The sequence below is a fragment of the Micromys minutus genome, assembly GCF_963924665.1.
Source record: "Micromys minutus genome assembly, chromosome: 27".
Lineage (NCBI taxonomy): Eukaryota > Metazoa > Chordata > Mammalia > Rodentia > Muridae > Micromys > Micromys minutus.
The window spans coordinates 1,971,349-1,986,664 of record NC_137962.1 but is presented as its reverse complement, the minus strand read 5'-3'; the positions used below and the strand labels follow the sequence as shown (position 1 = coordinate 1,986,664).

Sequence of the window (15,316 nt, the reverse complement as noted above, 5' to 3'; positions counted from 1 at the left end):
ATGCAAATCAAAACAACCCTGAGATTCCACCTCACACCAGTCAGATTGGCCAAGATCCAAAACTCAGATGACAACAGATGCTGGAGAGGTTGCGGAGAAAGAGGAACACTTCTCCATTGTTGGTGGGGTTGCAAACTAATACAACCACTCTGGAAATCAGTCTGGCGATACCTCAGAAAATTGGACATAATACTACCTGAAGACCCAGCTATTCCACTTCTGGGCATATACCCCAGAGACACCTTAGTACACAACAAAGACATATGCACCACAATGTTCATAGCAGCTCTATTTATAATAGCCAGAAGCTGGAAAGAACCCAGATGTCCTTCAGAAGATTAATGGATACAAAAATTGTGGTACATTTACACAATGGAATACTACTCAGCCACCAGAAACAATGACTTAACCAAATTCTTAAGAAAATGGCTGCATCTAGAGAATATCATTCTGAGTGAGATAACCCAGTCACAAAAGAACAGACATAATATGCAGTCACTGATATTGGGATGCTAACCCCAGAGGCTCGAACTGCCCCGGAAACAACTCACAGACTGTATGAAGTCCAAGAGAAAAAGAAAAGAAAAGAAAACAAAACAAAATAGTCATGCTAAATCCTTACCCACCAAGAACACATTGACAAATTCCGGGTTGTACCCTGTATTATATATACTGTCTGCTCATTGTTACAAAAAAAAAAAAAAAAAAATCTTTACACACCAAGAAAACTTTGACTATTTCCAGGTTGCATCTTGTTTTACATGTACTTTATGCTCATTGTTACTGGTGGGATCTTTATCACACTATCAAACCTTTAAAAAAAAAAAAAAAACAAGTACTGACAAAAATGTATTGTATAATTTTATGCAAAAAAATGCTTAAAATCTGTACATTTATCTTTGTTTTGTAAAATAAAGTTGTTAAAAAAAAAGAAGGGCAGTTTGTATCTTTATCTATTTGATGCAATCTTGTTGTATAGAGGGTTTGTGGATTGAGAGTTGAATATATAAAACTGTATGAAAACCTATTGGGCTGTAGTGTTGTATTTATATGGGATTTTGGGGTACAAAACACCCCAGGACAGAGGCAGAGAACAGGTAGTAGAAAACCACCAGGGAAGGGAGTTGTACAAATGGAGTGAGATCCGGGTAGCAGCTTGGACCGGCGACAGTGGTGCACGCAGCTCCAAACTAAAACCAGGCCTGAGGAGTGAGACCTTGGGCTGATAAAGAGATAAACCATTTTTTATTTGTTAATATTTACTGCAACATCCAAGTGCCTACAAAATGCATTTAAATGAAGCAGAGGGGGTTTAAGAAAGAAGAAAGGGCAGAGAGACATGGAAAATATGGAAGTGAAGTCAGGAGTATGGACTTGATTAATGATGATACAAACCACCAAGGAGGGTTAACACTTAGCAAGCAATAAAAGTGGTTTCTCTGGGAGCTTTTAGAAGAAGAGAGGCCATTCTGACATTTGACTTTAGAGTTCTGGCCCCTGGACTGTACAAGAAAAAAAAAATCACAGTGAGAAGCCATCCAGTCTATAATTATATTACAGTACACTCAGGAAATAAATTTGCCTCTGATGGGCTGAGCCAGGCATAACAGCTCCTTGTTAATAATAACATAATAACTGACACAATAAAAGCTAGTACTTATTGATCATGCACTCTTTGCCAAGCACCACACAAGGCATGCTAATGCATTATCTTAATCAACTTCATGGAAACTTCATTAGACAGGCATTACTATGGGACAAAGCTAAGACTCAAGCCTGGGCTATGCAGCTAGTGATGGGAGGAACTGAGAGGAGACCCAGGGTATTTCTGATCTTCCTCTCATGAATCATTAGTAATCTCCAACATGACTCCAAGGGCAGCCTATTCCATTGGGAGGAATAGCCAGATAATAGTGGGCCAGAGCAGCATCTGTCAGAGAGACCCCTGCATTTTGGAGGACACATTAGTAGCTCCATGAGAAGGTGCTGGCTTAGATGCAATGGCCATTTTCTTTCTGCAGGTTCAGTTTTCCTTTAATTGTGTACTTCTGCTAAGGTCTACAAAATAAATTCTGGTACAGGAGGTCAAAGGAGGAGGGGCTAAGTAGAAGTCTATTCCACACCGAGCTCAATTTATGCACTTGGGGACAATCAAAAGCCTCATGAGATTTCAGAGCTTTGATTCTCTGACACCCATTGCACCAGGTCTAGGCTCCAGTGGAACCTATGCATTTGCAGATAAGTCCTAGAGATGAGGAACTTGCATTAGATGTGGAAGAAACAGGTTAATAAACAACCATTAATTTTTATTCTGAGTATTGAAAGACCAGTCAGAAACAGCCATTGTTTCCTCTAGACCATAGCTAAGGGTACCGACAAAGGACAAAATGACTAAAGTGTAGGGCTATGTACTTGCTGAGTGTTTTATGAACACTGGGTGTTTCACATAAGGTATTTAACTCTGACTTCAAAATAGCCTTGGGATGAAATTTTACTTTTCTGTCTTTTCTATGGAGATCATAGAAATCACCCAGTCATTTTACCCATTAAACAGGGCTGGTAAAATGGCAGAACTGAGATTCTACAGTCAATGATTTTTCTAAACCATCCATAATAAAGCAACACTATAATACTAGTAATTAATAATAATAATAATAATAATAATAATAATAATAATAATAATAATAATAATAATATAGTAATAATACCAATATGACCCTTGTTTGAATAAAAAGAATGTGTTGGAAATATTTGAATGAAACACAACTTGTACAATTGGGTGTGAAAACCTAAGAAATATTTTTCTGTGCTATTTTAAGTATATAAAAGAGCTCTGAGCCCAAGTATTAGCAAAGTAATATTTCTCCATCTATTGTAGGATAAACAGGCAATGGCCATGGAGAACAACAGACTTTTCTGCAGTCACTCTTCAGGGAGAGGACAACCCTAGTCAAACAGGTGAGCTTTCTAGTGAGCTTGTTGCTAACTCTGCACCCTTCTGGCAGATAGGTCATGGAGTTGTAGAGGCCCACATTGGATGTGAAGGCAGTAGCAAAGGAGTAACAGCACAGCTATCCAGAGGCTCACAGATACTCTTTTTGCATAACCTCCCTACCTGTGGCTCTTAGCTAGGTCAAGTTCGCAGTGTGGTTTATAGTTTGAAGCATATTCACTAGTAGATGTTTCTTGCAAGTCTAGAAAGAATTGAAGATAGAAATCAAGAATAAGCATTTGTGAACATCTACAACAAGACGCAATGCCTGTGACAACTTTCATTAAATTCTATAAAATATCAGTTTCAGTTCACTGGAAATTAGTGTACATGACAGTTTGAGAAGATCACATCTTAGCATTAGAATAAGCTTTCTAATCTGAAAATCGGTTTATCCATGCAGTCTAAATCCTTTAAACCTTTGGATGTACATTATAATTCATAATGTGGGTTCTATTTAGGACCCCAGAGTCATCTTTCCTGAATATATGATTTGTTTAGTGTGTGCTTTTGTTTATTTTCTACATTTTCTTTTTTTAAAAAATTGAACAACTTTCTTTTTAAAAACAAAGATAAATGTACAGATTTTAAGCAGTTTTGCATAAAAGTATACAAGTACATTGTCAGTACTTGATTTTTTTAAAGGTTGGATAGTGTGCATTAAAATCTTACTAGTTACATTGAGCATAAAGTACATGTAAAACAGGATGTAACCTGGAAATAGTCAAGATTTTCTTGGTGGGTAAAGATTAAGCAAAACGGTTTTTCATTTTCTTTTTTTTTTTTTTGGCCTTTGATTTTTCTTGAACTTCATATAGTCTGTGAGTTGTTTCTGGGGTGTTCAGAGCTTTCTGGGGTTAGCATCCAATTATCAGTAACTGCTTATTGTGTCTGTTCTTTTGTGACTGGATTGTCTCACTCAGGATGATATTCTCTAGATGCATCCATTTTCTTAAGAATTTCATAAAGTCATTGTTTCTGTTAGATGAGTAATACTGTGTAAATATACAACAATTTTTGTATCTATTCATCTACTGAAAAACATTTGGGTTCTTTCCAGCTTCTGGCTATTATAAATAGGGCTGCTATGAATATTGTGGTGCATGTGTCTTTGTTGTATGTTGGAGCTTCTCTGGGGTATATGCCCAGAAGTGAAATAATTGGATCTTCAGGTAGTACTATGTCCAATTTTCTGAGGAACCGGCAGACTAATTTCCAGAGTGATTGTACCAGTTTACAACCCCACCAACAATGGAGAAGTGTTCCTTTTTCACCACATCCTCACCAGCAACTGCTGTCATATGAATTTTTGATCTTAGCCATTCTGGTTGGTGTGAGGTGGAATCTCAGGGTTGTTTTGATTTGCATTTCCCAGATGGCTAATGATGTCAAGCACTTCCTTAGATGCTTCTCAGCTATTCTGTACCCATTTTTTAATTGGATTGTTTGATTCTCTGGTATCTCGCTTTTTGAGTTCTTTGTATACCTTGGATCTTAGGCTTCTATCAGATGTGTGGTTGGTAAAGATCTTTTCCCACTTTGTAGGCTGCCATCTTGTTTTCTTGACAGTGTCCTTAGCCTTACAGAAACTTTGCAATCTCATTAAGTCCCATTTGTGGATCTTTGACCTTAGAGCACAAGCCATTGGTGTTCTGTTCAGGAAATTTTCTCCTGTGCCTATGTGTTCTAAGGTTTTCTTTACTTTCTCTTCTAATAATTTCAGTGTACCTGGTTTAATGTGAAGATCTTTGATCCACTTGCATTTGAGCATTGTACAAGGAGATAAGAAAGGGTCTATTTTTATTCTTCTGCATGCTGAGTGCCAGTTGGACCAGCACCATTTGTTGAATAGGCTGTCCTTTTTCCATTGAATGTTTACAGCACCTTTGTAAAAAAATCAGGTGACCATATATGTGAGGGCTCATTTCTGGATCTTCTATTCTATTCTATTGATCCACGTGCCTATCTCTGTACCAGTACCATGCAGTTTTTAGCACAATTGCCTTGTAATATAGTTTGAGGTAAAGGATAGTGATTCCCGCAGATGTTTTCTTGTTGTTGAGGATGGATTTTGCTATTCTAGGTCTTTTGATATTCCAGATGAAATTGCACATTGCTCTTTTCAACTCTATGAAGAATTGGGGTAGAATTTTGATGGGGATTGCATTGAATCTGTAGATTGCTTTTGGTAGGATGGCCATTTTTACAATGTTGATCCTTCCAATCCATGAGAATAGGAGATCTTTCCATTTTCTGAGATCCTCCTCAATTTCTTTCTTTAGAGGTTTAAAGTTCTTGTCATACATGTCCTTCACTTCCTTAGTTAGTCACACCAAGGTTTTTCATATTGTTTGTTACTATTGTGAAGGGTATCTTTTTCCTAATTTCTTTCTCTGTATGTTTGTCCTTTGAGTAGAGGAAGGCTACTGATTTGTTTGAGTTAATTTTATATCCAGCCACATTGCTGAACTTGTTTATCAGCTGTAGAAGTTCTCTAGTGGAATTTTTGGGGTCACTTAAGTACACTATCATGTCATCTGCAAATAGTGATGTTTTTACTTCTTCCTTTCCAACTTGTATTTCTTTGATCTTCTTTTGCTGTCTAATTGCTCCAGCTAGGACTTCCAGTACTGTGTTGGATAGGAAGGGGGAGAGTGAGCAGCCTTGTCGAGTCCCTGATTTTAGTGGGATTGCTTCAAGTTTCTCACCATTAATTTTGATCCTGGCTCTTGGTTTGTTGTATATTGCTTTTATTATGTTTAGGTATGGGCCTTGGATTCCTGTTCTTTCCAAGACCTTTAACATGAAGGGGTGTTGAATTTTGTTAAATGCTTTCTCAGCATCTAGTGAGATGACCATGTGGGTTTTTTTTCTTTGAATTTGTTTGTATGGTGGATTTCATGATGGATTTCTGTATATTAAACCATTCCAGCATTCCAGGGATGAAGCCTACTTGATCATGGTGAATGATCATTTTGATGTGTTCTTGGATTCGGTTTGCAAGGATTTTGTTGAGTATTTTTGCATCAATGTTCATAAGTGAGATTGGTTTGAAGTTCTCTTTCCTTGTAGGGTCTTTGTGTTGTTTAGGAATGAGGGTTATTGTGGCCTCAAAAAATGAGTTAGGTAGTGTTCCATCTGATTGTATTTTGTGGAATAGTTTGGAGAGTATTGGTATTATGCTGTCAATAAATGTCTGATAACATTCTGGACTGAATGCATCTGGACCTAGGTTTTTTTTGGTTGGGAGGCTTTTGATGACTGCTTCTATTTTGTTAGGTGTTATGGGATTATTTATATGGTTTACTTGGTCCTGGTTTAACTTTAGTATCTGGTATCTGTCTAGGAGTTCAACCATTTCCTCCAAATTTTCCAACTTTGTTGAGTATAGGTTTTTGTAGTAGGATCTGATGATTTCTTGAATTTCCTCAGTTTCAGTTGTTATGTCTCCACTTTCCTTTCTGATTTTGTTAATTTGAATACTCTCTCTTTGCCACATAGTTAGTCTGGCTAAGGGTTTATCAATCTTGTTAATTTTCTCAAAGAACAAGCTCTTGGTTTTGTTGATTCTTTGAATGGTTCTTTTTGTTTCTATTTGGTCAATTTCTGCTCTGAGTTTGATTGTTTCTTGCCATCTACTCCTCTTGGGTGTATCTGCTTCCTTTTGTTCTAAAGCTTTCAACTGTGCTGTCAAGTTGTATGCTCTCTCCAGTTTCATTTTGGAAATACTCAGAGCTATGAGTTTTCCTCTCAGTACTGCTTTCATTGCATTTCATAGGTTTGGGTATGTTGTGTTTTCGTTTTCATTAAATTCTAGAAAATCCTTAATTTCTTTCTTTATTTCTTCTTCGACCATACTATTGTTTAATAGAGCATTGTTTAGTTTCCATGTGTATATGGGCTTTTTGTTGTCTTTGTTGTTATTAAAGACCAGCCTTAGACCATGGTGATCTGAGAGGATGCATGGGAGTATTTCAATCTTCTTATATCTATTGAGGCTTGTTTTGTGACCGATTATATGGTCAGTTTTGGAGAAGGTGCCATGAGGTGCTAAGAAGAAGGTGTATTCTTTCATTTTAGATTGATATGTTTTTAGATGTCTATTAATTCTAGTTGGTCCATAACCTCTACTAGTTTCACTGTGTCCTTGTTCAGTTTCTGTTTCCATGATCTGTCCATTGATAAGGGTGGGGTGTTGAGGTCTCCCACTATTATTGTGTGAGGTGCAATGTATTTTTTGAGCTTTAGTGGGGTTTCTTTTATGAATATGGGTGCTCTTGTAATTGTAGCATATATGTTAAGAATTGTGAATTCCTCCTGAAAATTTTTCCCTGTAATGAGTAAGAAGTGTTCTTTTGTATCTTTTTTGATAACTTTTGGTTGAAACTCTACTTTATTCTATATTAGAATGGCCACTCCAGCTTGCTTCTTTGGGCCATTTGCTTGGAAGGTTTTTTCCCAGCCTTTTACTCTGAGATAGTGTCTGTCTTTGTCTCTGAGATGAGTTTCCTGTATGCAGCAAAATGCTGGATTCTGTTTATGTATCCAGTCTGATAGCCTATGTCTTTTTATTTGGGAATTGAGTCCATTTATGTTAACAGATAGTAAGAAATAGTGGTTGCCATTTCCTGCTATTCTTGCTTTTAGAGGTAGAATTTGCCTGTATGTCTTTCTTCTTTTGGTTTTCTTTCTTAGGCATTTTCTTGTTTTTATTAGGATGTAGTTTCCCTCCTTGTCTTGCGTTTTCCACCTATAATTCGTTGTAGTACTGGGTTTGTGGTCAGATATTGTGTGAATTTAGTTTTGTCTTGGAATATCTTGGTCTCTCCATCTATGGTGATTGAGCGTTTTGCTGGGTATAGCAGCTTGGGCTTGTATTCTCTTAGGGTCTGCATGATGTCTGTCCAGGATCTTCTAGCTTTCATAGTCTTTGCTGAGAAGTTGGGTGTGATTCTGATTGGTCTGCCTTTATATGTTACATGATCTTTTTCCCTTACTGCTTTTAGTATTCTTTCTTTGCTTTGGGCACTTGGCGTTTTGACTATTATGTGTCGGGAGGAATTTCCTTTCTGGTCCACTCTATTTGGAGTTCTGTAGGCTTCTTTTATGCTCCTAGTCATTTCATTCTTAAGGGTAGGGACGTTTTCTTCTATGATTTTGTTGAAGATATTTACTGTGCCTCTTAGTTGATATTCTTCGCCCTCTTCTATTCCTATTATCCTTATGTTTGGTGTTTTCATTGTGTTCTGGATCTCCTGGACATTTTGGGTTAGGGGCTTTTTGGCTTTTGCATCTTCTCTGACTGTTTTGTTTTCAATGTTGTCTGTAGCCCCCAAGATTTTCTTTTCCATCTCTTGTAGGCTTTTTGAGATGCTTGCATGTATAACTCCTGATTTCCTTTTTAGGTTTTCTACCTCTTGGGTTTTCTCTTTTAGTGTTTTCTTTATTGTTTCCATTTCTATTTTAAATTCCTTCTTCAATTCCTTCATCTCTTTGGTTCTGTTTTCCTCTAGTTCTTTGATTTCTTTGAGTGTTTTTCTTGTTTCCTCTTTTAAAGCTTCTATTTCTCTATGCTTTTCCTCCCATTCTTGTTTAAGTATCTCTATCATCATCTTGAGGTATGATTTTGGGTCTGAGTCTTCTTTTTCTGGAGTGTTTGGAATTCCGCTGTTTTCTGTGATGGGAGAGCTGGTTTCTGGTGTTGCAAGGTTGTCTTGATTTCCCTGGGGTAAGTTCTTTCGCTTTCCTCTTGCCATCTTGTTGTCTGTGATTATATGTGGTCTTGTTTTCAGTGATTGGTTCCTGCCTCTCCCTTGTACCTGGCCTGTGTCCCTGGATCTCCACTGTTCCCGGTGACAGGTGGCCTGAGTGCCTGTTCTGCATGGTTGGGCCCGCCGCGTGGAAACTTTCTACATTTTCTTAGGAGATAAATTATCCTTTGCCATCAGGACAAGCGGTTCCTGAATGATCTAGTCCTGACACCTCTGTCTTTCCAGGGTCCTCTTTCCATTTTCTTTTACACAACTCTGTTTTACTTGAAATTTCTGTGATGCCAATGCTTGTCTTTGCCTGGTGCATTCTTTGCACTCTTTGTCAGCCTTGAAGCCTCAGCTGGTGTGTCACTTCCAATTGAAGGCTTCCCGGGACCTTATTCTGCTTTCATGACACATTACACACATGGCTTTGGTGTTAGCACCATGTCTTCATTCCCATCTCATTTATCTGGCCTGACAGTGCCATGCTTTAAGATGCAGACTAGCTTCAAGGCTTCTCCAAGCTTTCTATCTCCAGCACAAACAGTTTGCTGTTTCCTCTGTGGCATTTTGTTGCTGTTGTTGTTGTTATACATTTTTTTCTTATACATTGGCCATATACAACATTTGTAACATGGCATTACACAATTTCTACTAAATCTGGGTGTGTAGTCCAGATGATAGGATGCTTGCGTACCATGCATGAAGCCTTGGGTTTGTTCCAGGTACCCTAATAAAACTAAGCATAGTGGTTCATGCCTGTAACTACAGCACTTAAGAGGTGGAAGCAGAAAGATCAGAAGTTAATGGTCATCTTTGGCTACATATCAAGTTCAAGACTAGCTCCTATCTGTGCTAGGTGCTGGAGAAATGGCCATGACCCAAAAAGACAAGTGAGCTCACATTTTAAAGAAAGAGATAAAACCTAACCAACTAATAAAGGCACTTGTCACACAGTCATTTCAGGTGAGCTCTGGGAAGGAAGGAGATCAGCAATGCAGGATGAAGTCACAGTAGATTGGAAAGAGCTGGTTAAGTGAAGGGATCAAAGCACATGAGGCAATGCTGTGCTTGACCAGTGGGAAGCCAGATGCGGTAACAACAGGGACAACTGTGTTCTATGTAGAGGAAGGGCAAGAACACAAAGGCTCAGGTAGGAGCACAGAAGCATGTTTCATAGGGGGTAACGGGCTGATTAGTAGGGAACTGTGGAAATAAGGAGAGGGAGACCTGAGGCCAGCTAGGATTTCATAGGCCATTACAACATGAACTTTTTTCATTATCATTATTATTCACTTTATATCCTGCTCACTGCTCCCTCCCAGTCACCCCTTTCCACAACCCTTCCCCTATCTTCCTGCCTGGGCATTCCCCCATCCTGGCATTTCTACTGTGGAGCTAGGTGCATCCTCTCCCACTGAGGCCAGACAAGGCAGCCCAGCAAGACAAACAAATCCCATATACAGGCAACAGCTTTTGGGATACCTTCCTCCGATCCCCCAGCTCCACTTGTTTAGGACCCTCAGAACCCACATTAAGACCAAGTTACACATCTGCTACATATGTGCAGAGAGGCCTAGATATGTTCTTTGATTGATGGTTTGGTCTCCAAGAGTCTCAAGGGTCCAGGTTAGTTGGTTCTGTTGGTCTTCCTGTGGAGTTCCTTAATTTTAAACACATGGAATATAGGAAGACTTAAACAAAGGAGGCTTATACCCTTTAAAAGCTGTTGCAGTCAGTAGGATGGAGCAAAACTGAAGCACCGTGTGAGAGGTCATGGCAGTGCCCAGGTGAGGGTGGCAGCACCAGAGAGGGAGAGAAAGGAAAGGACCTAGGCTATGCCCTAGAATTTTCACAGGAATGGGTGATGACTTAAAAGTCATATTGATCCTATAACATGCAATAACTCAGATAACATGATATTATACCATGTTGTGGTGTCACGTTTCTTCTCAACTCTGAATCTGAAGCTTATCTAATGGTTCAAATAGAAAATATCCTCTTTTGTGGGGGAAATTTCTACTAGAAAACAGAGTAGTCTGTTTCTGGGCCCACAAGAATGGAGATACAGCTTTAGAAACTGTGATTCAGTACAGCAAACATTAGACATTCTTGGTAGAAGCTGGTCCTGATTCTAAATTCAAGATAGACATCTCATGTCCTGTCCTAGATTCTGTCTAGTTGTGTAGAATTTCCTCTCAATAGAAACATCCCATCTTCAAGGGAGGTTAAGACTAAGGAAGGAAACAACCTTGTACTTCTCAGGAAGCACATGGAACTTGAAGACCTATAAGACTCCTCCCCAGGGTATGTAAGCAGTAAGGACCTGTGGTCTACTGGTCTACCTGCAAGTCATGCACAGAGTTCCAGGGTTGCCACTTTGGTGAGTCATCCCCTAGGCTGGGGTGGGATTTTCAGTAATATATTTGAGTCATCCAAGGTCCTGTAAGTAACCCTTTACCCATAGTCCTGTAGGTAACCTCAGTGAGTGCATCTATTTTCAGGTGAAATCTGCTGAGCCAACACAAAGCCCTATTGCACTCTGCAGTTCTGTATGTGGACCAAACAGAGCCCCACAGAAGACAAAGCAGCAGGTATCTGCATAGAGAGGCTGTGTAGCCAGGGACCCACTTCTCTGCCCCCTTTTTCTTCCATCATTCTTGGAGTTTGGGGAAGTCTAGATTTGAATGAGCAAGACTCCCAGAGCCAACTTTCAGGGCTCACATTCCACACATCTGTGCTGAATTTGTTCACTAATGAGTAGGCCCACAGCAGGGGAATCGGAGGGCCACTCATACTCCGTCTTCCTGGACTTCGTATCCCACTCACAGCTTTAGCAGCCTCAAAACTGTCAGCCACTCCAGATGTGTGGCAGGGAGGATGGGAGGGAAGAAGGTTCAGCTGATGATACTCAGAATGGACAGATGACAGAGGCTGATTTTTGAAATGTTTATAAGAGCTTCCCTCATCAGCGTTCATTAGCATCACATTCACCACGGAGGACATGTGTGGAATGCTATGTGCTGATGGCCTCACATACACTGTACTCCTGTTAGCTAGGTCTGGACAAAGACAGGACAGAGCTAAGTGAGATTCAGTAAGGGGCTGGGAAAAGGTCAGTCATTCAGTTGGCATCTCATTAGCTGAGACAGATCTAGAGATCTGATCAAAACGGTTTCTCTGTGTAGTCCTGGTTGTCCTGGAACTTGCTCTGCAGGCTAGGCTTGCCTCAAGCTCCAGAAATCCACCTGCCTCAGCTGCCCAAGTGCTCAGATTAAAGGTTCATTCCACTACACTTATCTTGTGAATTTTTCTTTTAAAGAGAGCATTTGTTGTTTCAGTTATCTTGAAAGTGTTGTAGCCTCTGTACTAAACCTTACTGCCGGGAGACTGAAGCTGAAGATGCCTATAAGACACACTTAGAAACATTGTTCTAACTTTGTTGAGGAAGCAGTCTCTTGTCCTTGGTTTCTCAGTATCAGGCAGGACTTCATAGATAGGCTCAAATAGTTTTTCAAGGCAGAGTTACAGCTACAGTTGACATTGTGGGGTAACACTAGTCTCAAGTAGACACCTTGAAGAATAGACCTATCTCCTATGGTGGCTACTATCAGGACAGAATGGCCTCTGTTTACTATGTGAAGTCCTAGGCACCACTGAGGAATAGGGTACCAGCAGCTTGGTGATGGGCAGGTGCTTGATTCCCTCTGAGTGACAGGCTTCCTCAAACAGCACAGCATTTAACAGCTGCTTGTCAGCTCATCATCAGATGTCAATGTTCTGATTTTCCATGCCTTTGTGACCTCTGGTCCAAGGTTCATCACAAGTTAGTCATTTGTGACTGTCTTCATTGCACACTCTCCCCCATCCACCCACCCTTTTGGCCTGTGAACTTATCAGCTTTCACGGACTGTGGTATTTTTCCATAAACCTCTTCAGTGTGACATTAATGCACTTTAGAGAGAGCTGAAGGAGAGCTGTGGGAGGTGCCAGCCTGTCAGGGTGAGGAAGATTTCCATCAGTACAAAGCAGAGCAGTGGTAGTAAACACTGTCTACCTGGAGGCAGGTCCCCTAGGGCCCTAGGCACAGTGTGATCAATCAGGACAGAGAGCTGCACATCTGGCACATTCTGTTCTGTACAATCACAGATAAGCTCCTCTCAGTTTTCTCAAGCACTTCAGATTAAGGCTAAAAATCCAGGGCCAGAGTCTGCAAGGATTAAATAGCACAGGACACAAACAGCTGCATGAAGTTCTAGGTTCAGAATGTACTGAAGTCAGGAAGAGCAGAACGAGCTGCTCCTATAATTGTGTCTGTGTTAAGCACATGCTCCAGAGTGGCCTTTGGTGGCCATTGTCATGGCTACTCACTTTTATTTACAGTCTGAGAAATTAAGTCCTGGTAAAATGAAAAGGACTTCACCAAGTCATATAATCTGTTGGCAGTAAACGTAAAGACAGAACTCAGATTATTAAACGTTATGATTGCAATATATTTTCATTCTCTTAGGAAGCTATGGAAACCAGGTAAGTTAAAATCTTAAATCCATTATCTAATTGCTCTGAGGTCTTGGGCACCACTTAGAATTTCTGTGATTTGGTTTTCTTTGGTGCAAAATGGAGTAGAAACATCCACAGTATTGTTGGGAGGTTGCATGTGGTCATGGTATGAGGCTTAGGGCCCCACACATGCATGTTTAATGTCTTTCCTTTTTCCATAGTAAAGGTTATAGATTATTTGAATGGTCATTTTTGGAAGTACTTTGAATATCACAGTGATGATTCTGCTATGGAAATCTATTTTTCCCCCTGGGAGCTAAGGTTTGGCGTTAGATGAGCTTCAAGGTTTCTCCAGCTCTAAAATTGTGTTTGTTTGTTTGCATGGCCAGGGATAAAGCCCAGGTCCTTTGAATGCTATAAAAATGCTCAATCACTAAGTTTCATTCCCAGACCAGAGCTCAAAAACTTCTATGATTGCAAATGACTCTCAGAACCTTTCTTTAGTTGCTTCCCTGAGCTCATACTCTGGAAATTAGCCCTAGGAATTTGGAGCCTGATCAAGGTCGTTCTAGGTGTAATACATTCTGATCTCCACATAGTAACTCATAGTATGAAATATTAGTGCACTCTTGTGTGGTGAGATGAACTCCTTCAACCTTTCAAGGACAGGGACTGACCTGAGTCACCACGGTGTCCCAGTCACTCCATACGGGGTCTAGCACATGAAGGTGGTGGTTTCTGTCTGTTTGAAGGAAAATGCCCAGGGTTTATCCACAGCTCAGAGTATTGAATTTTGCAGGGTTTGCTTGTGAGTCTGAAACTCTGGCCGGGTCTGTCAGTGTTTCTTGTGACCACTTGCCTTCCAGGCATTAAACAGGGAAGGCAGTGAGGTGACCTTTGTTCTTGAGACAGTAACTAAATGGACAAGCAGGAAGGTTGCCATGTATCTGATGGGGTGGACTGAGCTGTAACACATCAGCATAGATGTGTTACACAGCTATAACATATCCTCTGAGAGCCATTCCAGGCACAGGTTAACTAGAACATTCTGCCCTTAGGAGGAAAGAAGGAGGGAGGAGAGGGGTAGGCAGGACCCAGGAGCATGACATGAGTGAGGTTTATAAATAGAAGCAAAGAAAATAAGGGAAGAAGCCAAGTGAGGCAAAGGAGAATGGGCAAGTCTCATAGAGACCATTCTAAGGTGAAAATAGCTAAGCAAACAGAAGCCAGGTTTCTTGAAGGGCCACCATGTAACAGTTTTCTCAGATTAGACTGGAAGAACCTAGAAGCTGCAGAGAGAAGCATCAATAGGAGGGAAGACAAGCTTACCTTGGTTCATTCTCTATTCAGCCAGTATGCTTCATGGGCACCTGACTCTGGACAAAACGTAAGGGACACAGCCATAATTAAGGCTCCATCTCTATAGCAAGGAAGGAACTCAGCTGTCTCACAGGATTATGTGCCTCATCACAAGCTGTTTTGTACTGTCTCATGTTTTTTTTTTCCATGAATGGACACCATTTCTTCACCTCAACCGCTTCCATTCCTCCTTGAGAACATATTCTTTCTTTTCAGGTGATTTATTTTCCATCTCAATCCCACTCTGGATGTGAAAATGTCTGTGTCTGTTTTTCCTACCCTGAGTCCAGTGACAGAGTGATGAGCCATCTGCAAAGTCATAGCCATCAGAGCTTGTCCCTGGTACTCCTCCACAGGAGCTCATTTCCCCCTGAAGGTGAAGTTCTGCTGGGGTGAGGTCAAGTGTTTCCCAGATGAGTTTCTTGACTCAGAAATACAGGCAGTAAAGGGAATAAAAGTGGAGCTAGGGAGAGGCAGAAACTACACACACATGCACAGGCACACACACAAAGGCACACACACAGATATACACATGCGCACATTTACAGGCACACACTCATATGCATATATACACTTGTACAGGCACACACACATGCACAGACATACACTAATGCACACACAGGCACACATACATGTGTATACACATGTACATAGAGACATGCACACATATGCACACAAGCGCTCTCTCTCTCTCTCTCTCTCTCTCTCTCAC

At 40.4% G+C, this 15,316-nt stretch overlaps 1 long non-coding RNA gene across 1 annotated transcript in view; it reads left to right on the top strand.

Moving 5' to 3' along the window:
- Positions 1–15,316, top strand: part of LOC308437782 — a 79,145-nt gene that overhangs the window by 15,605 nt on the left and 48,224 nt on the right. Inside the window, exon 2 of the long non-coding RNA XR_013975568.1 lies at positions 2,879–2,958. This is a non-coding gene — a long non-coding RNA (uncharacterized lncRNA). The remainder of the gene's footprint in view (positions 1–2,878; positions 2,959–15,316) is intronic.